The following is a 26,600-nucleotide window of genomic DNA, read 5'->3' on the forward strand; positions in this document are numbered from 1 at the left end:
TCAGAGATGGCTTGATGTGGTGTGCTGCATAGAGTGTATAGTCCTTTAGTCTCTATGGGCCAGATGGTAGTGTACAGTTCAGAGATGGCTTGATGTGGTGAGCATCATAGAGTGTATAGTCCTTTAGTCTCTATGGGCCAGATGGTAGTGTACAGTTCAGAGATGGCTTGATGTGGTGAGCAGCATAGAGTGTATAGTCCTTTAGTCTCTATGGGCCAGATGGTAGTGTACAGTTCAGAGATGGCTTGATGTGGTGTGCAGCATAGAGTATATAGTCCTTTAGTCTCTATGGACCAGATGGTAGTGTACAGTTCAGAGATGGCTTGATGTGGTGAGCAGCATAGAGTGTATAGTCCTTTAGTCTCTATGGGCCAGATGGTAGTGTACAGTTCAGAGATGGCTTGATGTGGTGAGCAGCATAGAGTGTATAGTCCTTTAGTCTCTATGGACCAGATGGTAGTGTACAGTTCAGAGATGGCTTGATGTGGTGAGCAGCATAGAGTGTATAGTCCTTTAGTCTCTATGGACCAGATGGCCAGTTGGTGAGGGCCACAGCATGGGGAAAGAAACTGTTCAGATGGGGGTCTATAACATCCAATCACATAGGTTACCAGCAGCGGACAGTTGAAAATTCATCGCTACTAACTCAAACTGCATTGGTTTAAATAAAGACAATTTCTGTAAAGATAAAAAAGTATATAACTTTTAAATTATGAGCCTCATCTTGAGGAGTCACCTGTGACAGTATTCATAAAGAGTAGGAGTACTGATCTGGGATCAGTTTAGCCTTTTAGATCATAATGAAACAGATTAAATGGACAGGGGGGACCTGATCCTAGATCAACAGTCAGCAGGACCAGGAAACCAAACACATGGTGTTGTAAAGTCTAGTTACAGCAGGTGGTTACTGCCATCTAGTGGAAGATACCAATAAAACACATGGTGTTGGAAAGTCTAGTTACAGCAGTGGTTTACTGCCCTCTAGTGGAAGATACCAATAAAACACTTTATTATCAGGGTGGGGAGACGGCTGAGCTGAAACAGAAAGTAAATGTTTCTTTTGTACAGGATCCATTTTGAGACGACCGCGCAGAAAACACTATATGGAGAGAACTGAAAAATAAAGTAAGTATTTCTGAACAATAATCTATTCTAATGGACAGAGTAAGAGAATGAATACCTGGAATGAGATAGTACTAGTTAGTAGAACTGCTACTTGAGCTTAGTTGCTGACAGACAGCAGTTTTCAAAATGGAAACTAATCAGTAGGCCTACATGTTATCAGCAAAACGTCTGGTAAAGATGGTGCAGGAGCTTTTCAATGATATGGTTTGATGTTTATCTCAGGGTTTCTCAATCCTTTTGTTCTTGGCCAGCATATACACACCTGATTCAACTAATCATCAAATATTTTAAGACAGTTTATTTGAGGACTGTTAACAATTATTATAGGCTTACAGTAAATCATATTTCGGAGAGAAAAAAACACAACTAAACCTGGTTTGGAGTATATTATAAGTTTAGCTAAATAATGTAAGAGATGTCTTGAAGAAGCACTAAAAAAATGTTAATCAAGATTTAGCACAATGTCAGGAGTTACTGCAATCGCATGCAACTGACTGTTAGCGCCACCCTCTGGTTACTATTGGTATATAAATGGGTGAGGCCATGACTGCAGTTGAAACTGAAAATAACAAAGTATCTGTACAGGGGCCATTTTGAGATGACAGAGCAGCTCATAGTTTAATCTCTAAACTGCAATGCAGTTTGAAAGTAAAGTGAGTATTTCAGGTTAATAATCTAGAATAAAAGGAACATTTGGAATTCACCAAACTAGTGTTGGAGTGCTGCTGGGCCATTCCTACCATGCAGAGCCTTTTCTGGCCCCAGGAAATATCACTTCTTATTTAGTGGAAAATGTGGATTCCAAAAGGCTTTAAATATAAAGTCAGGTGTCCTTTACCTTAAACTGGAGGGGAAAGAAACACACACCTGTTTAGGAGAGGTGCTGGGTAAGAGAATAGAAGACCTGTTTAGGAGAGGTGCTGGGTAACAGAGGAGAACACCTGTTTAGGAGAGGTGCTGGGTAGCAGAGTAGAACACCTGTTTAGGAGAGGTGCTGGGTAGCAGAGTAGAACACCTGTTTAGGAGAGGTGCTGGGTAGCAGAGGAGAACACCTGTTTAGGAGAGGTGCTGGGTAACAGAGTAGAACACCTGTTTAGGAGAGGTGCTGGGTAACAGAGGAGAACACCTGTTTAGGAGAGGTGCTGGGTAGCAGAGTAGAACACCTGTTTAGGAGAGGTGCTGGCTAACAGAGTAGAACACCTGTTTAGGAGAGGTGCTGGGTAGCAGAGGAGAACACCTGTTTAGGAGAGGTGCTGGGTAACAGAGGAGAATACCTGTTTAGGAGAGGTGCTGGCTAGCGGAGTAGAACACCTGTTTAGGAGAGGTGCTGGGTAGCAGAGGAGAACACCTGTTTAGGAGAGGTGCTGGCTAACAGAGTAGAACACCTGTTTAGGAGAGGTGCTGGGTAACAGAGTAGAACACCTGTTTAGGAGAGGTGCTGGCTAACAGAGTAGAACACCTGTTTAGGAGAGGTGCTGGCTAACAGAGTAGAACACCTGTTTAGGAGAGGTGCTGGCTAACAGAGTAGAACACCTGTTTAGGAGAGGATGTTGGCTAACAGAGGAGAACACCTGTTTAGGAGAGGTGCTGGGTAACAGAGTAGAACACCTGTTTAGGAGAGGTGCTGGGTAACAGAGTAGAACACCTGTTTAGGAGAGGTGCTGGGTAACAGAGTAGAACACCTGTTTAGGAGAGGTGCTGGGTAACAGAGTAGAACACCTGTTTAGGAGAGGTGCTGGGTAACAGAGTAGAACACCTGTTTAGGAGAGGTGCTGGGTAACAGAGGAGAACACCTGTTTAGGAGAGGTGCTGGGTAACAGAGTAGAACACCTGTTTAGGAGAGGTGCTGGGTAACAGAGTAGAACACCTGTTTAGGAGAGGTGCTGGGTAACAGAGGAGAACACCTGTTTAGGAGAGGTGCTGGCTAACAGAGGAGAACACCTGTTTAGGAGAGGTGCTGGCTAACAGAGTAGAACACCTGTTTAGGAGAGGTGCTGGCTAACAGAGTAGAACACCTGTTTAGGAGAGGTGCTGGGTAACAGAGTAGAACACCTGTTTAGGAGAGGTGCTGGGTAACAGAGTAGAACACCTGTTTAGGAGAGGTGCTGGGTAACAGAGGAGAACACCTGTTTAGGAGAGGTGCTGGCTAACAGAGGAGAACACCTGTTTAGGAGAGGTGCTGGGTAACTGAGTAGAACACCTGTTTAGGAGAGGTGCTGGCTAACAGAGTAGAACACCTGTTTAGGAGAGGTGCTGGGTAGCAGAGGAGAACACCTGTTTAGGAGAGGTGCTGGGTAGCAGAGGAGAACACCTGTTTAGGAGAGGTGCTGGCTAACAGAGTAGAACACCTGTTTAGGAGAGGTGCTGGCTAGCAGAGGAGAACACCTGTTTAGGAGAGGTGCTGGGTAGCAGAGTAGAACACCTGTTTAGGAGAGGTGCTGGCTAACAGAGTAGAACACCTGTTTAGGAGAGGTGCTGGCTAGCAGAGGAGAACACTTGTAAAAGAAAAGGAGAGTCTCACTCTATGAGCTCAGATGAAATAATGTAATAACCTGATAACCGAAGTTTCAACAGACAGCAGTCTTCATCATTTACCTTAAAAATACCAAAATATGGATCCTGAAAGGGAATTTGATGCATTTTCAAATGGGTTAATGTCGACTATGCTTATGGAAAACCATATCATGCGAAGGTTTTTACACTCAGTTCTTGGGTTTCGCGAGTGGATATTTGACATTTTGAAAATGGAAGTTATGGAACTCCAACATGTGCTTCCGTGATGAGAAAAACTCCACAATGAAATTGACATTAAATGTGGAGAATGATAGATCTGTTGGCCATTAAATAGCCTATTAATTTGTACAGTGATGGAAAAAAGTATTTGATCCCCTGCTGATTTTGTACGTTTGCCCACTGACAAAGAAATGATCAGTCTTTAATTTTAATGGTAGGTTTACTTGAACAGTGAGAGACAGAATAACAACAAAAAAATCCAGAAAAAACGCATGTCAAAAATTTTATAAATTGATTTGCATTTTAATGAGGGAAATAAGTATTTGACCCCCTCTCAATTAGAAAGATTTCTGGCTCCCAGGTGTCTTTTATACAGGTAACGAGCTGAGATTAGGAGCACACTCTTAAAGGGAGTGCTCCTAATCTCAGCTTGTTACCTGTATAAAAGACACCTGTCCACAGAAGCAATCAATCAATCAGATTCCAAACTCTCCACCATGGCCAAGACCAAAGAGCTCTCCAAGGATGTCAGGGACAAGATTGTAGACCTACACAAGGCAGGAATGGGCTACAAGACCATCGCCAAGCAGCTTGGTAAGAAGGTGACAACAGTTGGTGCGATTATTCGCAAATGGAAGAAACACAAAATAACTGTAAATCTCCCTCGGCCTGGGGCTCCATGCAAGATCTCACCTTGTGGAGTTGCAATGCGGTGAGGAATCAGCCCATAACTACACGGGAGGATCTTGTCAATGATCTCAAAGCAGCTGGGACCATAGTCACCAAGAAAACAATTGGTAACACACTACGCCGTGAAGGACTGAAATCCTGCAGCGCCCGCAAGGTCCCCCTGCCCAAGAAAGCACATATACAGGCCAGTCTGAAGTTTGCCAATGAACATATGAATGATTCAGAGGAGAACTGGGTGAAAGTGTTGTGGTCAGATGAGACCAAAATCGAGCTCTTTGGCATCAACTCAATACGCCGTGTTTGGAGGAGGAGGAATGTTGCCTATGACCGTAAGAACACCATCCCCACCATCAAACATGGAGGTGGAAACATTATGCTTTTGGGGGTGTTTTTCTGCTAAGGGGACAGGACAACTTCACCACATCAAAGGGACGATGGACGGGGCCATGTACCATCAAATCTTGGGTGAGAACCTCCTTCCCTCAGCCAGGGCATTGAAAATGGGTCGTGGATGGGTATTCCAGCATGACAATGACCCAAAACTCACGGCCAAGGCAACAAATGAGTGGCTCAAGAAGAAGCACATTAAGGTCCTGGAGTGGCCTAGCCAGTCTCCAGACCTTAATCCCATAGAAAATCAGTGGAGGGAGCTGAAGGTTCGAGTTGCCAAATGTCAGCCTCGAAACCTTAATGACTTGGAGAAGATCTGCAAAGAGGAGTGGGACAAAATCCCTCCTGAGATGTGAGCAAACCTGGTGGCCAACTACAAGAAACGTCTGACCTCTGTGATTGCCAACAAGGGTTTTGCCTACCAAGTACTAAGTCATGTTTTGCAGAGGGGTCAAATACTTATTTCCCTCATTAAAATGCAAATCAATTCATAAAATTTTTGACATGCGTTTTTCTGGATTATTTTGTTGTTATTCTGTCTCTCACTGTTCAAATAAACCTCCTATTAAAATTATAGACTGATCATGTCTTTGTCAGTGGGCAAACGTACAAAATCAGCAGGGGATCAAATACTTTTTTCCCTCACTGTATGTCTATGTAGGCTACTGTAGTCTACAGTTTTATACTATAAATATGTTGAAATGACTGGAGTCGATGCAAATCATTTTGTGCCACTTGTGTAGCCAACCTGGAGCTGGCAAACAGATGTAATAAATAGCCTTTAACTTCAGTTTATTGTTGTTGTAGCCTTGTGTTATTATGTAATTATTAATGGCCGTGTTTAGTTAATTCAATTGGAAGTTATCAAGTGTCACCATGGTCACAGTTCTATTGCAATTGCTGATCAGATGTTAGAATGCATTAGATTGAAGGTAACAGTCAGCCAGATTAGGCTACAGGTATAATAATAACCTGGCTGTTGTTGACAAGCATGGACCTATTCAGTTCATATCCATATTATTAAAATTTGATTCATTGATTGAAATTACGACCCCATCCTCAGTAGCCTATTCCAGCAGGCTACTGGGCAACAGAAGCACTTCCTACCTCAAAATCGCCTTGCTGTTCATGTCAAATAAATTAGTCTGTCTACTTGAACTAAGCAAGCTGCTAAATCATTCAGCTTACATCTTGCCTACATCTTGCCCAGACTACTGGAGGCTATCTGAAATAAGATGTAGGCCTATCAGGGTCTATGTTTTGGCCTAGTTTTCAGGCCTGGTGGAGTAGTCATTGGGCTAGAAAAAGTAATTGCTTTAAATCACCTAACTGTTTGGATGTGTCTGTTAGTAAACTGTTTTATTTCTAAGAGATCATGAGTAAAAGAGAATAATGTACATTCAATAATTAGTTGTCACTGTGTTCACCACAACCAACATGCTGCATCTCTGTTTAGGGGTCAGTGGTCTAAAATGAGTCTCTCTGGGGAGAGAGAGGAGGGGGTCCCTGCCTCTAAAATGAGTCTCTCTGGGGAGAGAGAGGAGGGGGGCCCTGCATCTAAAAGGAGTCTCTCTGGGGAGAGAGAGGAGGGGGCCCCTGCCTCTAAAAGGAGTCGCTTTGGGGGACATGACACCAAAGCTAAGAGGTGAGCTGAAAATATTGTTTAAGAATTTATATTCCAAAGTGCTATATAGGAGAAAGAAAATCACATTTGTGTTTTTTCATGAGAAATGATTACTAATGGGTACCTTCAATGTAACTATTGTAGATTTGAGATGTGATTCAAAACCATTGTTTTGCTGGAATGTAATGTTCGTATCCTGTATATTTGACTGTGATACGTGGTCGTCTCACCTAGCTACCTTAAGATGAATGCATTTACAGATGCCATATCTTAATTTGACCCAGTTTCTCACAGCAGGAACATAATCCTGCAGCAATAGCAAATGTGCATTTTTATGTGGATTATAATTAAGGGATATTTTCTGTAGGGGTTCATACATTTTTAATGAGGGAAAATCAAGTCTGACATTTTAAAGTGGAAATTACCCACTTTAGACACCTTTATAAAGCCTTGTAGTGGTTTAATAATTTCTTTAAACAATAAAAGCTAATTGACCAACATTTCTGAAAATGGATATACATAGCGTTTTGGAATGAAACTCTTGTTTCCCCATCTGAGCTCAGAGTAGATGAGAGATGTAATGTTTGTCTCTGTTGTGTTGAAGTCCAATCAAGCAGGAGAGAACAGCCTCCCCTGTACCCAGCTGTGTGTCCATGAAGAGTGACCAGTCTATGGGTAAACCTATAAACTTCAGAGAGGGAGACTTTTCTAGTGAACAAAGGTAAGAAGAACTCATGGGTCATGGCCAGTGAGTTAAACAACACTGTGTCTATTCATTTCTCCTCTCCCATTTTACCATTTATTTTTGTTGTTTTCATAATCCATAGGCTAATCCTTTTTTCCATTTTCATAGTCCTGAAACAATATTAAACTAACATAACATTCCCTCCCTGTGTGTGTGTGTGTGTGTGTGTGTGTGTGTGTGTGTGTGTGTGTGTGTGTGTGTGTGTGTGTGTGTGTGTGTGTGTGTGTGTGTGTGTGTGTGTGTGTGTGTGTGCACTCCCTGGATGAGGAGATGTAATCTCTATCCTGATTGCCTAGTCACTTTTACCCCTACCTACATGTACATATTACCTCAACTACCTGGTACCCCTGCACATTGCCTCAGTACTGGTACTCCTTGTATATAGTCTAGTTATTACCTCAACTACCTGGTACCCCTGCACATTGACTCAGTACTGGTACTCCTTGTATATAGTCTAGTTATTACCTCAACTACCTGGTACCCCTGCACATTGACTCAGTACTGGTACTCCTTGTATATAGTTTAGTTATTACCTCAACTACCTGGTACCCCTGGACATTGACTCAGTACTGGTACTCCTTGTATATAGTCTAGTTATTACATCAACTACCTGGTACCCCTGCACATTGACTCAGTACTGGTACTCCTTGTATATAGTCTAGTTATTACCTCAACTACCTGGTACCCCTGCACATTGACTCAGTACTGGTACTCCTTGTATATAGTTTAGTTATTACCTCAACTACCTGGTACCCCTGGACATTGACTCAGTACTGGTACTCCTTATAGCCTCATTAGTGTTATTTCATTGTGTTACTATTTACTTTTTCTTTGTTTTTAACTGCATTGTTGGGAAAGGGCTCGATAGTAAGCATTTCATGGTAAAGTGTACAGCTGTTGTATTCAGCGCATGTGAGAAATACAATTTGATTTGAAGGTCATTGGCTCTAACGGTCATCTCGTGCCGAACAGCGCATGTTCGGATGTTGAAGCACTGTGGCTAGGAAAAACTCCCTAGAAAGGCAGGAACCTAGGAAGAAACCTAGAGAGGAACCAGGCTCTGAGGGGTGGCCAGTCCTCTTCTGGCTGTGCTGGGAGGAGATTATAACAGTACATGGCCATTAAGGCCAGATCGTTCTTCAAAATATTCAAATGTTCATAGACGACCAGCAGGGTCAAATAATAATCACTGTGGTTATAGAGGGTGCAACAGGTCAGCATCTCCGGAGTAAATGTCAGTTGGCTTTTCATAGTCGAGCATTCAGAGGTTGAGACAGCAGGTGTGTGTGTGTGTGTGTGTGTGTGTGTGTGTGTGTGTGTGTGTGTGTGTGTGTGTGTGTGTGTGTGTGTGTGTGTGTGTGTGTGTGTGTGTGTGAGAGAGAGAGAGAGAAAAAGGCAACAGGTAAGAGAGAGAGAGAGAGAGAGAGAGAGAAGGAGAGAGAGAGAGAAGGAGAGAGAGAGAGAGAGAGAGAAGGAGAGAGAGAGAGAGAGAGAGAGAAGGCAACAGGTAAGAGAGAGAGAGAGAGATTAGGCAACAGGTAAAAAAGAAATTACCTGGCTGTTGTTGACAACCATTGTCCTAATCAGTTCATATCCATATTATTAATATTTGATTCAGTGATTGAAATTACGACCCCATCCTCAGTAGCCTATTCCAGCAGGTTACTTGGTAACAGAAGCACTTCCTACCTCAAAATTAGTTAAATAAATTAATCTGTCAATTTGAACTAATCAATTTGAACTAAGCATCATTTTATACGTCCCTTGTTTGCATCAATTGCAAAGACATTTGCAACTTTGTATTTGTTGTCAACTTTGTTCTGAATTTATCTGCGGTCACAAAGAGACGGATAAACCATGTGATTCTATGTTTAGCGGAGATCTTCTGTGTATAAAGTGACGCGGGAGGGCAAAAAAGCATCTATCGACGCACTCAGCTGTTCTACAAGTGGTCTGAGGCAGGTGTTAGAATATGAGTGTTTTCAAGTGCAACGTTAAAAATGATGGTTTTGGGAAACAGCTCAGAGATTTTACAATGCTCCTACGAAGGTTCTAATGATGAACTTAGCCTTAAGATGCTTTTGGGATACCAGGCCCCGGACAAAAACATCTGCTAAATTCAAAGGTAAATGTTTTACATACAGATCTCATATTACTGGATTTATTTTTATAAACAATTTTTTATATTGATGTTACAAATGTATTATGTGTACAGTTCTTTATAAAAAATGTAGTTATTTGTTACATTTGACTGTGTAAAACCTAGCAGTACTACTTATTTCTCTGAGAGTGCGGCAGATGTACATTCAATAATTAGTTGTCACTGTGTTAACCACAACCAACATGCTGTATCTCTGTTTAGGGGTTAGTGGTCTTAAATGAGTCTGTCTGGGGAGAGAGAGGACCAATTTTCTACTCTGAGACACTTTTTGGATACGTGCCCAGATCTCAAAATATTGTTTTAAAAAACGAATAATTTTTGTTTGACATAATAAAAAAAGAATATTACTAATGTACCCGACTGTAAAGACTGGGTTTAGTTTATTGTGTAGCTCTGCTCATGTCCGCGTTCTGGAACTGTCCGCGTCCCCGTACAGAACTGTCCGCGTCCACGTACGGTTTGGCGCCAAGCATATTGTCCAGTTACGCGCAGAGTGGGCTGAGGTGATGTTGGGGAACAACGACGGAGTTAGTTACAGTGTTGAGACACCGAAGTTTATTGTTCAATTAGCTTTTTTGCGTAATGGTCAGTGACAGTATGAGTGTAGCCAGATCCTTTTCACTCGCTATTCTTGGTTAATTGTGTGGTTCACCGGATTCGTCATCATCCTCGAGGGACAGACGAACAACCTGCTAGCTAGCCAAGCTAGTCGGTACAGCTAGCTAAGCTAGCTACTCTACCAGCAGCATCCTAGTTATCCTAGCTACCACTACATCATCACCGGCTGCCTGCATTTCTTGTGGACCGATGGAGCTCCCTGGTTGTTTCTTCCACCTGTTAAATACCGTGGAGGGCTTCTCCCTCTCTCATTGACGGATGCTGGCTTCCTACCATCCCTCTGTCCGGTTCTCCACTCTTCACTAGATGGACGGTAACTTTAGTGTTTAACCCCTCTGTGTCAAAGGACTGAACTTTTGAATATTATTTTCGGGGCGCCTCAAGTGACATTTTTTACAACGTTTATTTCTGATAAAATTAGTTCATTGCATCCGCCATGGAGCCCAGTTTCATAATATTACCTTCTGTCCCTGGTTATGAAGTAATTGCGAAAAAACAAGCCTTATGTTTGGGTATTTTTCACCCTACCAGCTCCTATTAGTTCTATTGAGCTCCGTGGCACCGACTCGCCTTCAGAACGTTCTATTCCCAGTCCATTGTTCTGCGTCACAATGCCAGCTTCACTATTGTTATCAATAAGACCTGCCTGCTTTAACCCTGTAGGTTTACCTCAGGTAACTTATTATTAACAAGGTTACGGCTACTTGGTGAGCGTTAACCCTGTAGGTTTACCTCAGGTAACTGATTATTAAAAAGGTTACGGCTACTTGGTGAGCGTTAACCCTGTAGGTTTACCTCAGGTAACTTATTATTAACAAGGTTATGGCTACTTGGTGAGCGTTAACCCTGTAGGTTTACCTCAGGTAACTTATTATTAACAAGGTTACAGCTACTTGGTGAGCGTTAACCCTGTAGGTTTACCTCAGGTAACTTATTATTAACAAGGTTACGGCTACTTGGTGAGCGTTAACCCTGTAGGTTTACCTCAGGTAACTTATTATTAACAAGGTTACGGCTACTTGGTGAGCGTTAACCCTGTAGGTTTACGGCTACTTGGTGAGTGCGCTGACTGTTACATTTTAGTCATTTTGCAGACCTTCTTATCCAGAGCAATTTACAGGAGCAATTAGGGTTAAGTGCCTTGCTCAAGGGCACATTGACAGATTTTTCAACTAGTCAGCTCAGGGATTAGAACCAGCGACCTTTCGGTTACTGGCACTATGCTCTTAACCACTAAGCTACCTGCAGCTCAGTTCCCCTGAGCACACGTTCTGGTCACAAATAGTGCTAGCGATGGTGGGCGGATATCCATCAAACGTTAAACATTTTCTGGTCATGTTTAACCATATTTGTTTTCAGAAAAATGTGTACAACCTAAACAAAACGTATGTCCTATCCTCTTTTTCAAGATGTGGTCAATTTAAACAGCCAGAATACATTTTTTAATTAAGAAATAAAAAAAATTCTTTGACGATTTGTTGTTTCTAAATGGCTGCTGGCCATTAACAATTTTGTTAATCAAAACCTGTCTTAGCGTTTACTGTTTTTTTGTTTGTTATTAGTTATTTTATGATATGTATTATTGCAAGGCAGAATGCTTGATAAACAAGCCACATTAGTTTTTATTCTCAGCTGCCTCACCAATGTCTGTAAGTGAATTAATAACTTTGATTTGCTAAATATTTCCAATATACAGTAGGGAAAAAAAGTGTTTAGTCAGCCACCAATTGTGCAAGTTCTCCCACTTAAAAAGATGAGAGAGGCCTGTAATTTTCATCATAGGTACACGTCAACTATGACAGACAAAATGAGGAAAAATAATCCAGAAAATCACATTGTAGAATCTTTAATGAATTTATTAGCAAATTATGGTGGAAAATAAGTATTTGGTCAATAACAAAAGTTTCTCAATACTTTGTTATATACCCTTTGTTGGCAATGACACAGGTCAAACGTTTTCTGTAAGTCTTCACAAGGTTTTCACACACTGTTGCTGGTATTTTGGCCCATTCCTCCATGCAGATCTCCTCTAGAGCAGTGATGTTTTGGGGCTGTCGCTGGGCAACACGGACTTTCAACTCCCTCCAAAGATTTTCTATGGGGTTGAGATCTGGAGACTGGCTAGGCCACTCCAGGACCTTGAAATGCTTCTTACGAAGCCACTCCTTCATTGCCCGGGCGGTGTGTTTGGGATCATTGTCATGCTGAAAGACCCAGCCACGTTTCATCTTCAATGCCCTTGCTGATGGAAGGAGGTTTTCACTCAAAATCTCACGAAACATGGCCCCATTCATTCTTTCCTTTACACGGATCAGTCGTCCTGGTCCCTTGGCAGAAAAACAGCCCCAAAGCATGATGTTTCCACCCCCATGCTTCACAGTAGGTATGGTGTTCTTTGGATGCAACTCAGCATTCTTTGTCCTCCAAACACAACGAGTCGAGTTTTTACCAAAAAGTTCTATTTTGGTTTCATCTGACCATATGACATTCTCCCAATCCTCTTCTGGATCATCCAAATGCACTCTAGCAAACTTCAGACGGGCCTGGACATGTACTGGCTTAAGCAGGGGGACACGTCTGGCACTGCAGGATTTGAGTCCCTGGCGCCGTAGTGTGTTACTGATGGTAGGCTTTGTTACTTTGGTCCCAGCTCTCTGCAGGTCATTCACTAGGTCCCCCCGTGTGGTTCTGGGATTTTTGCTTACCGTTCTTGTGATCATTTTGACCCCACGGGGTGAGATCTTGCGTGGAGCCCCAGATCGAGGGAGATTATCAGTGGTCTTGTATGTCTTCCATTTCCTAATAATTGCTCCCACAGTTGATTTCTTCAAACCAAGCTGCTTACGTATTGCAGATTCAGTCTTCCCAGCCTGGTGCAGGTCTACAATTTTGTTTCTGGTGTCCTTTGACAGCTCTTTGGTCTTGGCCATAGTGGAGTTTGGAGTGTGACTGTTTGAGGTTGTGGACAGGTGTCTTTTATACTGATAACAAGTTCAAACAGGTGCCATTAATACAGGTAACGAGTGGAAGACAGAGGAGCCTCTTAAAGAAGAAGTTAAAGGTCTGTGAGAGCCAGAAATCTTGCTTGTTTGTAGGTGACCAAATACTTATTTTCCAACATAGTTTGCAAATAAATTCATTAACAATCCTACAATGTGATTTTCTGGAATTTTTTTTAATCTATTTGTCTGTCATAGTTGACGTGTACCTATGATGAAAATTACAGGCCTCTCTCATCTTTTTAAGTGGGAGAACTTGCACAATTGGTGGCTGACTAAATACTTTTTTTCCCCACTGTATGGCAACATAAGACAACAAAGCATCAGTTAGCAGGAAGCAGCAATATGATTGACATAAAATAGCATGCAACCAAATACTAAATGTCCCAATATATCTCATATTAGGCCTGTGTTGCTTTTGGAAGAGCAATTAAATAGTGACTATAGCAGGTGTTGAACCCCAGGTAAATAATCACTAGTCAGATGCTTTAACATCAACCCTAGTATACATGCATTATAAAATATTCGGAGTAAACAACCTCGGAATAGAAAAGACAAGAGTGCGTTTCCAGCCGGCCAATAAATTACATCATGCAACCCTCGCGGTTAGCAAATGTACCTCAACATGCCCCTCGCTTGTGCTAGAAGGCAGAGTGCTTGCTGCTGGTTGATGAATCTGACAATGAATGTACTAGGAAAATACGTTTTTCTCAACCAGAGGTGACTAAATTAATGTTCAGGCTTATTGATAATCGTTATAGTAATGAAGTATAATTTCAAAACATGAGTATAAAAAGAGGTAATAATAAACATGAATCATCATTATATTATTTCACAGTAATCTGTTAAATGCTTTTTCAATCGTTCCTCTTGTGTTAGCAGTGTGGAAAGGGACAGTAAAAAGCGTGTGCAGGAGTTTTCCTTTTAGGGGGAGTAGTGGTGTATCCAGGGAGAAAACGAAACTAACCTTCTGAAATATCATTTGTGGTCTTATGCTGCCATCTATTGGAATTATTTAGCAACTGCAGTAGTACTGAATAAAGTATATCCTTACTGAAGTAGTAATTACTCAGAATTGCAAAATATGACTTTCTAGTTCATTTTACCACTTACAACCATATAATAACCATTTATAGCATTTACAAACAATGAAACTGACATAAACCAAAAACTCCATACATTTAGTTAACTATATATATATATATATATATACTATTTATTTAGATGGGTGACATTATCTGCCAAAGTAACACCACTGTAGATAAAGAAGAGCTCTCCAGTAGGTGAACCAAAACATTCAAAGCCATTTTCTCAAAATTGAGGTTACAAGTTTATCATCTTTCAATGCAGAATTACTTTCCCATTGTTCCTCATCTATAGTGTATGATATACCATTTTCTAGCTGAATCTGTACTTTTATCCAATGTCAAAAACACAATTTCAAATTTTGCTACATAAGACCGAATCGAGCCGGTCGGTCACATTTTACTGTGTAAAACCTAGCAGTACTACTTATTTCTCTGAGAGTGAGGCATATATATATATATATATTATAACTGTGTTAAACCTAGTAGTACTACTTATTTCTCTGAGAGTGAGGCAGATATATTATTACTGTGTAAAACCTAGCAGTACTACTTATTTCTCTGAGATTGAGGAAGATATGTAGCATTATGCAAAAAAATAACATGATTATTTGTCTCTCTGAAATGAAACCATCAAGTGATAGATTTTAAACAAATACATGTCTGTCATTGAACAACCCCATGCCATGACTAGATGGTGAAAAAACACACCTATCTCTTTCAGAATTTCTTTGAACAATAAAAGCGAATTTACGAACATTTCTGAAAATGGATATATAGCGTTTTGGAATGAAACTCTTGTTTCCCCATCTGAGCTCAGAGTAGATGAGAGACGTAATGTTTGTCTCTGTTGTGTTGAAGCCCAATCAAGCAGGAGAGACCAGCCTCCCCTGTACCCAGCTGTGTGTCCATGAAGAGTGACTGGTCTATGAAACCACCTCTAAACTTTAGAAAGGGAGACTTTTCTACTGAACAAAGGTAAGAAGAACTCATGGGTCATGGTCAGTGAGTTAAACAACACTGTCTCTAGTCATTTCTCCTCTCCCATTTTCCCATTTCTTTTTGTTGTTTTCATAATCCATAGGCTAAACCTTTTTTCCATTTTCATAGTCCTGAAATATTATCAAACAAACACAACATTCCCTCTGTGTGTGTGTGTGTGTGTGTGTGTGTGTGTGTGTGTGTGTGTGTGTGTGTGTGTGTGAGTGTGTGTGAGTGTGTGAGTGTGTGTGAGTGTGTGTGTGTGTGTGAGTGTGAGTGTGAGTGTGTGTGTGTGTGTGAGTGTGAGTGTGAGTGTGTGTGTGTGTGTGTGTGTGTGTGTGTGTGTGTGTGTGTGTGTGTGTGTGTGTGTGTGTGTTTGTGTGTGTGTGTGTGTGTGTGTGTGTGTGTGTGTGTGTGTGTGTGTGTACTCCCTGGATGAGGAGATGTAATCTGATGTTTTGTCCACAGAAACCAACACGAGAGATCAGAGTCAGAGATTCTCAGTGGTCAGTCTACCCAGAGTCATCAAACAGACCTGGCCTCCATATTCAGTGTATGTGGTCCTGTTATGTACATTTGTTTTTGTTTACCTCAAGTAAAGTTGATCTGTCAATCATTCATTAATGTGTTAATGAGAAAGCATTTAGTCTCTTGCTTAACTTATTTACTTGATTTATTTCAGTTGCTTGAAGAGAATATTATGACATTTGTGAAGAACGAGCTGAAGATGTTCAAGAGGATTCTTAGTCCAGAACTCCCAGAAGGCTTTGGGAGTCAGAAGCAGGATAAGGAAGTGGTGGATGCTGAAGATGAGAAGCAGGAGAGCAGTGCCAGAGAGGGGGCTCTGAAGATCACACTGCACGTCCTGAGGAAAATGAACCAGAAGGAGCTTGCTGACACACTGGAGAAAAGTAAGAGCTGTCTGCCTCATGTTGAATGCTGTTTTAGAACAAACATTTAAAAGCTGTAGCTAAAGTACAGCTAAAGTCAAATCAAATGTTATTTGTCACATACACGTGTTCAGCAGATGTTATAGCGGGTGTAGCGAAATGCTTGTGCTTCTAGCTCCGACAGTGCAGTAATATCTAACATGTAATATCTAACAATTTCACAACATATACCCAATACACACAAATCTAGTAAGGAATGGAATTTAAGAATATATACATATATGGACAAGCAATGACAGAGCGGCATGGACTAAGATACAGTATAATATTATAGAATACAGTATATACATATGAGATGAGTAGTGCAAGATATGTAAACATTATCTCCCGAGTGGCGCAGTGGTGTAAGGCATCACAGTGCTAGCTGTGTCACTAGAGATCCTGGTTCGAATCCAGGCTCTGTCGTAGCCGGCCGCGACCGGGAGACCCATGTGGCGGCGCACAATTGGCCCAGCGTCGTCCAGGGTAGGGGAGGGAATGGCCGGCAGGGGATGTAGCTCAGTTGGTAGAGCATGGCGTTTGCAACGCCAGGGTTGTGGCTTCGATTCCCACAGGGGGCCAGTATGGAAACAAAATAATGAAAAATAATAGGTTATTTTCCTGGCACCACACTCCCAGAGCCCTCACCTCCTCCCTATAGGCTGTCTCGTCATTGTTGGGAATCAGGCCTACTACTGTTGTGTCATCTGCAAACTTGATGATTGAGTTGGAGGCGTGCGTGGCCATGCAGTCATGGGTGAACAGGGAGTACAGGAGGGGGCAGAGCACGCACCCAGTGTTGAGGATAAGTGAAGTGAAGATGGTGTTTCCTATCTTCACCACCTGGGGGCGGCCCGTCAGGAAGTCCAGTAGCTGTGTAACTCAGTGATATTGTAGCAGCCTTAACACAACACCTAGTGATCTCGTCAAGTAGCAACGAAATGTGTTGTGGTGATTAATTTAGACAGAGAGAAGAGAAGAGAGAGAGAGAGAGAGAGAGAGAGAGAGAGAGAGAGAGAGAACATTAAAGATACCATCAGTGATACATAATAATAATAATAATAATAATGTAATCAGTCACACCAGTCTGTAATGCATTATGAAAACAATTACACATTTATACAGACAGTTAAGAGAATACATTATTACAATTTAAACTTTATAACACAGTCTTACAATACTGTAGGCATTAAAACAGATGTAATATTAATATCCTCTGTGTTATTTCTAGATTCAGATGAGTTTGCTGTGATTTGCCAACGTGAACTCAAATCTAATCTAAAGAAGAAGTTTCAATGTGTATTTGAGGGGATCGCTAAACAAGGAAACCCAACACTTCTCAATAAGATCTACACAGAGCTCTACATCACAGAGGGTGGAACAGGAGAGGTCAATAATGAACATGAGCTGAGACAGATTGAGACAACAACCAGGAAACAAGCAAGACCAGAGACTGCAATCAAATGTAACGACATCTTCAAACCCTTAACTGGACAAGACAAACTTATCAGAACTGTGCTGACAAAGGGAGTCGCTGGCATTGGAAAAACAGTCTCTGTGCAGAAGTTCATTCTGGACTGGGCTGAAGGAAAAGCAAATCAGGATGTCCAATTTGTATTTTCATTCCCTTTTCGGGAGCTGAATTTGATGAAAGGTGAAAAACACACGTTGATTGAACTTCTCAATCACTTCTCAATCGAAACCAAAGAATCAAGGATCTCCAACTACGACAAGTACAAAGTTCTGTTCATCTTTGATGGTCTGGATGAGTGCCGATTGCCCCTAGACTTCCAGAAGAACAAGATCTGTTGTGACGTCACAGAGTCAACCTCAGTGGATGTTCTGCTGACAAATCTCATCAAAGGAAATCTGCTTCCCTCTGCTCTCCTCTGGATAACTACCCGACCTGCAGCAGCCAATAAGATCCCTTCAGTGTGTGTTGACCAGGTGACAGAGGTACGAGGGTTCAATGACCCACAGAAGGAGGAGTACTTCAGGAAGAGATTCAGTGATGAGGACCTGGCCAGCAGAATCATCTCACACATAAAGACATCAAGGAGCCTCCACATCATGTGCCACATTCCAGTCTTCTGTTGGATTTCTGCAACAGTCCTTGAACACATGTTGAGTACAGACAAGACAGAAGAGATGCCCAAGACTCTGACTGAGATGTACTCACACCTTGTGGAGTTTCATACCAAACAGAAGAATGAAAAGTATCTCGGGAAAGAAGAGACAGGTCCACACTGGAATAAAGAGATCATTCTGTCACTGGGAAAACTGGCTTTTCAACAGCTTGTGAAGGGCAATCTGATTTTCTATGAAGAAGACCTGAAAGAGGCTGGCATTGATGTCAATGAAGCCTCTGTGTACTCAGGATTGTGCACACAGATCTTTAAAGAGGAATGTGTGCTGTACCAGGACAAGGTGTACTGCTTCGTGCATCTGAGCATTCAGGAGTTTCTGGCTGCTGTATATGTGTTCCTCTCATTCTTCAATAACAATGATAATCTAATGGCTGAACCTCAAGTTCCTGAAGTTACTGTCTACAAGAGTGCTGTGGATAAAGCCTTACAAAGTGAGACAGGAAACCTGGACCTGTTCCTCCGCTTCCTTCTGGGCCTCTCACTGGAGTCCAATCAGAAGCACTTACGAGGTCTACTGACAAAGACAAGAAGTAGCTCACAGAGCCATGAAGAAACAGTCAAGTACATCAAGGAGAAGATCAGGAAGAATCCCTCTCCAGAGAGGTGCATCAATCTGTTCCACTGTCTGAATGAACTGAATGACCATTCTCTACTGGAGGAGATCCAAAGCTACCTGAGATCAGGAAGTCTCTCAGAAGTCAAACTGTCACCTGCACAGTGGTCAGCTCTGGTCTTTGTGTTGCTGACTTCAGAAAAAGAGCTGGATGTGTTTGACCTGAAGAAATACTCCAGATCAGAGGATGGTCTTCTGAGGCTGCTGCCAGTGGTCAAAGCCTCCAGAGCTGCTCTGTGAGTACATAAAATGACATTTAAGTACTAATCATCAGGAAGAAATATTCAGTTTAGAGAAATATATGTATTATAATATGTATATAATATATAGTATTACATTGAAAAACTTACTGAATCAGTGCATTGATGTTCACTTTAGTATAACAATATGACCATACAATTCTAGGAGACGGAAGATTAATCTATATGTTGTTTGAGAGAATAAACCAAATGCATCTGCCATTGTCCTTCTACACTACTGGTGTTAAATTAACAGTGTGTTTGTGAAATCATGATGATCTCTTTGCAGGCTGTCAGGCTGTGGAGTCACAGAGAAAGGCTGTGCTTCTCTGGTCTCAGCTCTGAAGTCAAACCCCTCACACCTGAGAGAGCTGGACCTGAGCTACAATCACCCAGGAGACTCAGGAGTCAGACTGCTCTCTGCTGGACTGGAGGATCCACACTGTAAACTGGAGACTCTGAGGTCAGTATTCCTGTATCACTCAATGAACACACACACACTGGACACACACTGGACACACACACACACTGGACACACACACACACTGGACACACACACACACACACACACACACACACACTGGACACACATACACACACTGGACACACACACACACACACACAAAGATTAATTTAGTAGTGTTTAGAAATATGTTATCTACTGTTAATAATGATACATTAATTCATTTATATACAGTACCAGTCAAAAGTTTGGACACACCTACTCATTCAAGGATTTTTCTTTATTTTTAAATTTTTTTACATTGTAGAATAATAGTGAAGACATCAAAACTATGAAATATCACATATGGAATCATGTAGTAATCGAAAAAGTGTTAAACAAATGAAAATATATTTTATATTTGAAATTTTTCAAATAGCCACCCTTTGTCTTGATGACAGCTTTGCACACTCTTGGCATTCTCTCAACCAGCTTCACCTGGAATGCTTTTCCAACAGTCTTGAAGGAGTTCCCACATATGCTGAGCACTTGTTGGCTGCTTTTCCTTCACTCTGCCGTCCAACTCATCCCAAACCATCTCAATTGGGTTGAGGTCGGGTGATTATGGAGGCCAGGTCATCTGATGCAGCACTCCATCACTCTCCTTCTTGGTAAAATAGCCCTTACACAGCCTGGAGGTGTGTTGGATCATTGTCCTGTTGAAAAACAAATGGTAGTCCCACTAAGCCCAAACCAGATGGGATGGCGTATCGCTGCAGAATGCTGTGGTAGCCATGCTGGTTAAGTATGCCTTGAATTCTAAATAAATCACAGACAGTGTCACCAGCAAAGCACCCCCACACCATAACACCTCCTCCTCGATGCTTTACGGTGGGAACTACACATGCCGAGATCATCCGTTCACCCACACCGCTTCTCACAAAGACACAGCGGTTGGAACCAAAAATCTCCAATTTGGACTCCAGACCAAAGGACAAATGTCCACCTGGGTATGTCATTGCCCGTGTTTGTTGGCCCAAGCAAGTCTCTTCTTCTTATTGGGGTCCTTTAGTAGTGATTTATTTGAGGCAATTCGACCATGAAAGCCTGATTCACACAGTCTCCTCTGAACAGTTGATGTTGAGATGTGTCTGTGACTTGAACTCTGTGATGCATTTATTTGGGCTGCAATTTCTGAGGCTGATAACTCTAATGAACGTATCCTCTGCAGCAGAGGTAACTCAGGGTCTTCCATTCCTGTGGCGGTCCTCATGAGAGCCAGTTTCATCATAGCGCTTGATGTTTTTTGCGACTACACTTGAAGAAACTTTAAAAGTTCTTGAAATGTTCCTTATTGAATGACCATCATGTCTTAAAGTAATGATGGACTGTGGTTTCTCTTTGCTTATTTGAGCTGTTCTTGACATAATATGGACTTGGTCTTTTACCAAATAGGGCTATCTTCTGTATACCCCCCTACCTTGTCACAGCACAACTGATTGGCTCAAACGCATTAAGAAGGAAAGAAATTCCACAAATTAACTTTTAAGAAGGCACACCTGTTAATTGAAATGCATTCCAGGTGACTACCTCATGAAGCTGGTTGAGAGAATGCCAAGAGTGTGCAAAGCTGCCATCAAGACAAAGGGTGGCTATTTGAAGAATCTACAAAAGAAAATATAGAACATTTGTTTAACACTTTTTTGGTTACTACATGATTCCATATGTGTTATTTCATAGTTTTGATGTCTTCACTATTATTCTACAATGTAAAAAATAGTTTTTAAAACACTAAACAAAAATTTGAATGAGTAGGTGTGTTCAAACGTTTGACTGGTACTGTATATATACATTTATGAAAAGATATGGCAGGTTTCAGGACTCTGATGTATCTGAATATGTTGAAAAAATATATTTTCACCACCAAAGAATGTCAGTGCGGTTTTAATATGATTTTACTCTTTGTCAGGCTGTCAGGCTGTCTAGTCACAGAGGAAGGCTGTGCTTCTCTGGTCTCAGCTCTGAGGTCAAACCCCTCACACCTGAGAGAGCTGGATCTGAGTAACAATGACCTGAAGGATTCAGGAGTGAAGCTGCTCTCTGCTAGACTGGGGAATCCCCACTGTAAACTGGAGACTCTGAGGTCAGTATTCCTGTAGTTGGTCAACAAGTGATAACTGCTCACCAGATCCACATGTGTTTACCAGGAACACATGGTCCACACCATATGTGTTTGGACAGTGAAGCTTACAGTTAAACATTTGGAGCTATGCTCCAGCATTTTGGATTTGAGATATAATGTTTCATATTAGGCAACAGTACAGAATGTCTCCTTTTATTTAAAGGTATTCATATATATATATATATATATTTTACCGTTTAGAAATGAAAGCACTTTATGTATCTAGTTCTCCCATTTGAAAAAGTCTTAATAATTTGGACATATTCACTTTTAAAGTAGTCATAAGTTTAGTATTTGGTTCCATATTCCTTACCTGCAGTGATTATATCAAGCTTGTGATTCTACAAACTTGTTGAATACATTTGCAGTTTGTCTTGGTTGTGTTTTGGATGATGTTTTTCCCAATAGAAACTGAATGGTGAATAATGTCCTGTCATTTTGGAGTAACTTCACTTGTATTGTCAGTAAGAATAGAAGATGTTTCTGAACACTTCTACATTCATGTGGACGCTACCATGATTATGAATAATCATTAATAAATGGTGAATGATGATGAATGAGAAAGTTACAGAGGCACAAGTCTTTTGACTGATACTGCTTTTTAAACTGCTCTGGTCAGTCTACTCAAATATTTGTACTATACATGTTTCTCTCTACAAGCAATATTATGATCATTTCTAATAATGATACATTCATTTATGAATGGATATGTCAGGTTTCAGGACACTGATATATCTGAATATGTTGTAAAAATATACTGCCACAATTTTCACCACCAAAGAATTGCAGTGTGGTTTTAATATGATTTTACTCTTTGCAGGCTGTCAGGCTGTCTAGTCACAGAGGAAGGCTGTGCTTCTCTGGTCTCAGCTCTGAAGTCAAACCCCTCACACCTGAGAGAGCTGGATCTGAGTAACAATGACCTGAAGGATTCAGGAGTGAAGCTGCTCTCTGCTGGACTGGGGAATCCCCACTGTAAACTGGAGACTCTGAGGTCAGTATTCCTGTAGTTGGTCAACAAGTGATAACTGTTCACCAGATCCACATGTGTTTACCAGGCACACATAGTCCACACCATATGTGTTTGGACAGTGAAGCTTACAGTTTTACATTTGGTGCTAAGCTCCAGCAATTTGGATTTCAGATATAATGTTTCATATTAGGCAACAGTACAGAATGTCAGCTTTTATTAGAGGTTTTTCATACATATCTGTTTTTCCGTTTAGATAGGAAAGCATTTTATGTGTCTAGTTCTCCCATTTGAAGAAGTCGTAATTATTTGGACAAATTCATTTAGTCAGAAGTTTAGTATTTGGTCCCATATTCCTTACCTGCAGTGATTATATCAAGCTTGTGATTCTACAAACTTGTTGAATACATTTGCAGTTTGTCTTGGTTGTGTTTTGGATGATGTTTTTCCTAATAGAAACTGAATGGTGAATAATGTCCTGTCATTTTGGAGTCACTTCACTTGTATTGTCAGTAAGAATAGAAGATGTTTCTGAACATTTCTACATTCATGTGGATGCTACCATGATTATGAATAATCATGAATGAATCGTGAATGATGATGAATGAGAAAGTTACAGAGGAACAAGGATCATACCCCCATCTGTTATTGGTAATGGTGAGAGGTTAGCATGTTTTGTTGTAGCCTCTGTAACTTTCTCATTCATTATTATTCATGATTCATTCATGATCTTTCTCAATCATGGCAGTCACAGGCTTGATTTAGTCATTGCATTCAAAGAATATGGGACCAAATACTAAACTTTTGACTACTTTAATACACTATAAGTGAATTGGTCAGAATACTTATGACTTCTTCAAATAGGGGGACTAGATACATAAAGGGCTTTTATTTTTCTAAATGGTGAAACAGATATGTATGAAAATACCCTCAAATATAAAGTGACATTATATACTGTCACCTCATATGAAACATTTGATCTCAAATCCAAAATGCTGGAGTATAGAGCCACATTTAAAATGTTAGCTTCACTGTCAAAATAGATATGGTGTGGACTGTATACTCAATACAATCTAAATCTGATACCTCACTGTCTGTCTTTTGACTGATACAGCTTTTTAAACTGCTCTGGTCAGTCTACTCAAATATTTGTCATATGCATTTTTCTATCTACAAGCAATACTTTGATAATTTGTCATTTCTAATAATGATACATTCGTTTATGAATAGATATGGCAGGTTTCAGGACACTGGTGTATCTGAATATGTTGAAAATATACTGCCACTATTTTCACCACCAAAGAATAGCAGTGTGGTTTTAATATGATTTGACTCTTTGCAGGCTGTCACGCTGTCTAGTCACAGAGGAAGGCTGTGCTTCTCTGATCTCAGCTCTGAGGTCAAACCCCTCACACCTGAGAGAGCTGGATCTGAGTAACAATGACCCAGGACATTTAGAAGTCAGAATGCTCTCTGCTGGACTGGAGGATCCACACTGGAGACTGGAGAAACTCAAGTATGTAGAGGGTTTATGTCAATGTTCATATCAGACATGTTGGAGTTATCAGGCTAGTTAAGACAAACATTCTGACCACCACTTGGACTAAGTTATATAAAGACTGTGTGTGTGTGTGTGTGTGTGTGTGTGTGTGTGTGTGTGTGTGTGTGTGTGTGTGTGTGTGTGTGTGTGTGTGTGTGTGTGTGTGAGTTCAGGTGTATCCCTCAATGACTGTCTGTTCTTCTGCTTACCGCTACAGTGTGGAACATGGTGGAGAGAACAGAATGAAACCTGGACTTAGAAAATGTGAGTGTTGACTGCTGTGAAGAATATGACTAAGAATAAGTCTTAATTCAAGTGAAGTCAAAGTCAAAGACCACCATCATTACTTACTTGGTCATATTAAATATCAGCTGTAGTTCTACAGAAGTACAAATCAGGGACACCAAAGTTTTGCTTTGACAATGTGTGTGTGTGTGTGTGTGTGTGTGTGTGTGTGGTGTGTTCGTGTCACTTTAGAAATGTGTGTTTGTGTTCATGCATGCATACCGCTGTGTGTGTATGTGTGTGTGTAATAAATGGGAATAAGTGTGTTATTTTACCATACAGTATAACATATGATCATGAGCAAATCTCAAGTTACCTTAACTTCTCCTTTTGATACCTAGAAACATCTACATTAAATGAATTAGTGAAAAGTGAGTTAACATTCTAATGTGAATGATGATGATTTCTAATATTGTGTCTGGTTTCATCCATCAGATGTCTGTGATCTCACACTGGACCCAAACACAGTAAACAGACACCTCTCTCTGTCTGAGGAGAACAGAAAGGTGACATGGAGGACAGAGGAGCTGCCGTATCCTGATCACCCAGAGAGATTTGAGAACTGGGGACAGGTGCTGTGTAGAGAGGGTCTGACTGGGCGCTGTTACTGGGAGGTAGAGTGGAGTGGGTTAGGGGCTGTTATAGGAGTGGCATATAAAGGAATCAGCAGGAGAGGAGAGGATAATGACTGTAGGATTGGATGGAATGACAAGTCCTGGAGTCTGATCTGCTCTGACAACAGTTACTCTGCCATGCACAATAAGAAGTCCACTACCATAGACGTCCCCTCCTCCAGCTCCCACAGAGTAGGAGTGTATCTGGACTGGCCAGCCGGCACTCTGTCCTTCTACAGAGTCTCCTCTGACACACTGACCCACCTGAACACATTCCACTCCACATTCACTGAGTCCCTCTATCCAGGGTTTAAGGTTTGGTATGACTCCTCAGTGTCCCTGTAAATAATAACCATGGTAACACTGACACACACACACACACACACTGGACACACACACACACACAAACACATTAAACACACACACACACACATACACACACACACTGTACACACACACACACTGAACACACACACTGGACACACAAAAACACACACACACACACTGGACACAAACAAACACACACACACACACACACTGGACACACACACACACTGGACACACACACACACACACACTGGACACACACAGACTGGACACACATACACACTGGACACACACACACTGGACACATACACACACACTGGACACACACACACTGGACACACTCACACTGGACACACACACTCACACACACACTGGACACACACACACACACACCAGACACACACACACACACACACATACACTGGACACACACACACACACACACACACACACACACACACACACACACACACACACACACTGAACACACACACTAGACACACACACACTGGACACACACACACTGGACACACACAAACACACACACACACACACACACTGGGCAAACACACACGCTGGACACACACACTGGACACACACAAACACACACTATAACACAATGCACACACACACACACACACACACACACACACAAACACTGGACAAACACACACATTGGATACACTCACACTGTACATGCACACACACACTGGACACACACACACTGTACACACACACACACACACACTGAACACACACACACTGGACACACACACACTGGACACGCACAAACACACACACACTAACACAAACACTAGACAAACACACAAACTGGACAAACACACAAACTGGACACACACACACTGGACACACAAACACAAACACTAGACACACACACACACTGTACACACACACACACACGCACACACACTGGACACACACAAACACATACACACACACACACACACAAACACACACACTGGACACACACACACACAGTGGACACACACACACACACTGGACACACACACACACACACACACACACACACACACACACTGGACAGACACACGCAGGACAAACACACACACACACTGGACACACACACACACACACATACACTGGACACACACACACACTCAACACACACACACACTGAAC

General features: G+C 41.5%; 1 protein-coding gene across 3 annotated transcripts in view; it reads left to right on the forward strand.

Annotated features, from left to right (window-relative positions):
• Positions 1 to 1,043: 1,043 nt before the first annotated feature.
• LOC311125782 (uncharacterized protein) overlaps positions 1,044 to 26,600 on the forward strand; it is a 130,844-nt gene continuing 105,287 nt past the window's right edge. For 2 of the 3 annotated variants that reach the window (XR_014612909.1, XM_084199815.1), the window contains exon 1: positions 1,044 to 1,125. The gene's annotated coding sequence lies outside the window, so the exon portion shown is untranslated. Of the gene's footprint in view, positions 1,126 to 6,394; positions 6,576 to 26,600 lie in introns of those variants that run through there. The other variant, XR_014612910.1, reaches the window with a different exon arrangement.

The sequence above is a fragment of the Coregonus lavaretus genome (genome assembly GCF_964263955.1).
Source record: "Coregonus lavaretus genome assembly, contig: HAP1_SCAFFOLD_461, whole genome shotgun sequence".
In the NCBI taxonomy this organism is placed as follows: domain Eukaryota; kingdom Metazoa; phylum Chordata; class Actinopteri; order Salmoniformes; family Salmonidae; genus Coregonus; species Coregonus lavaretus.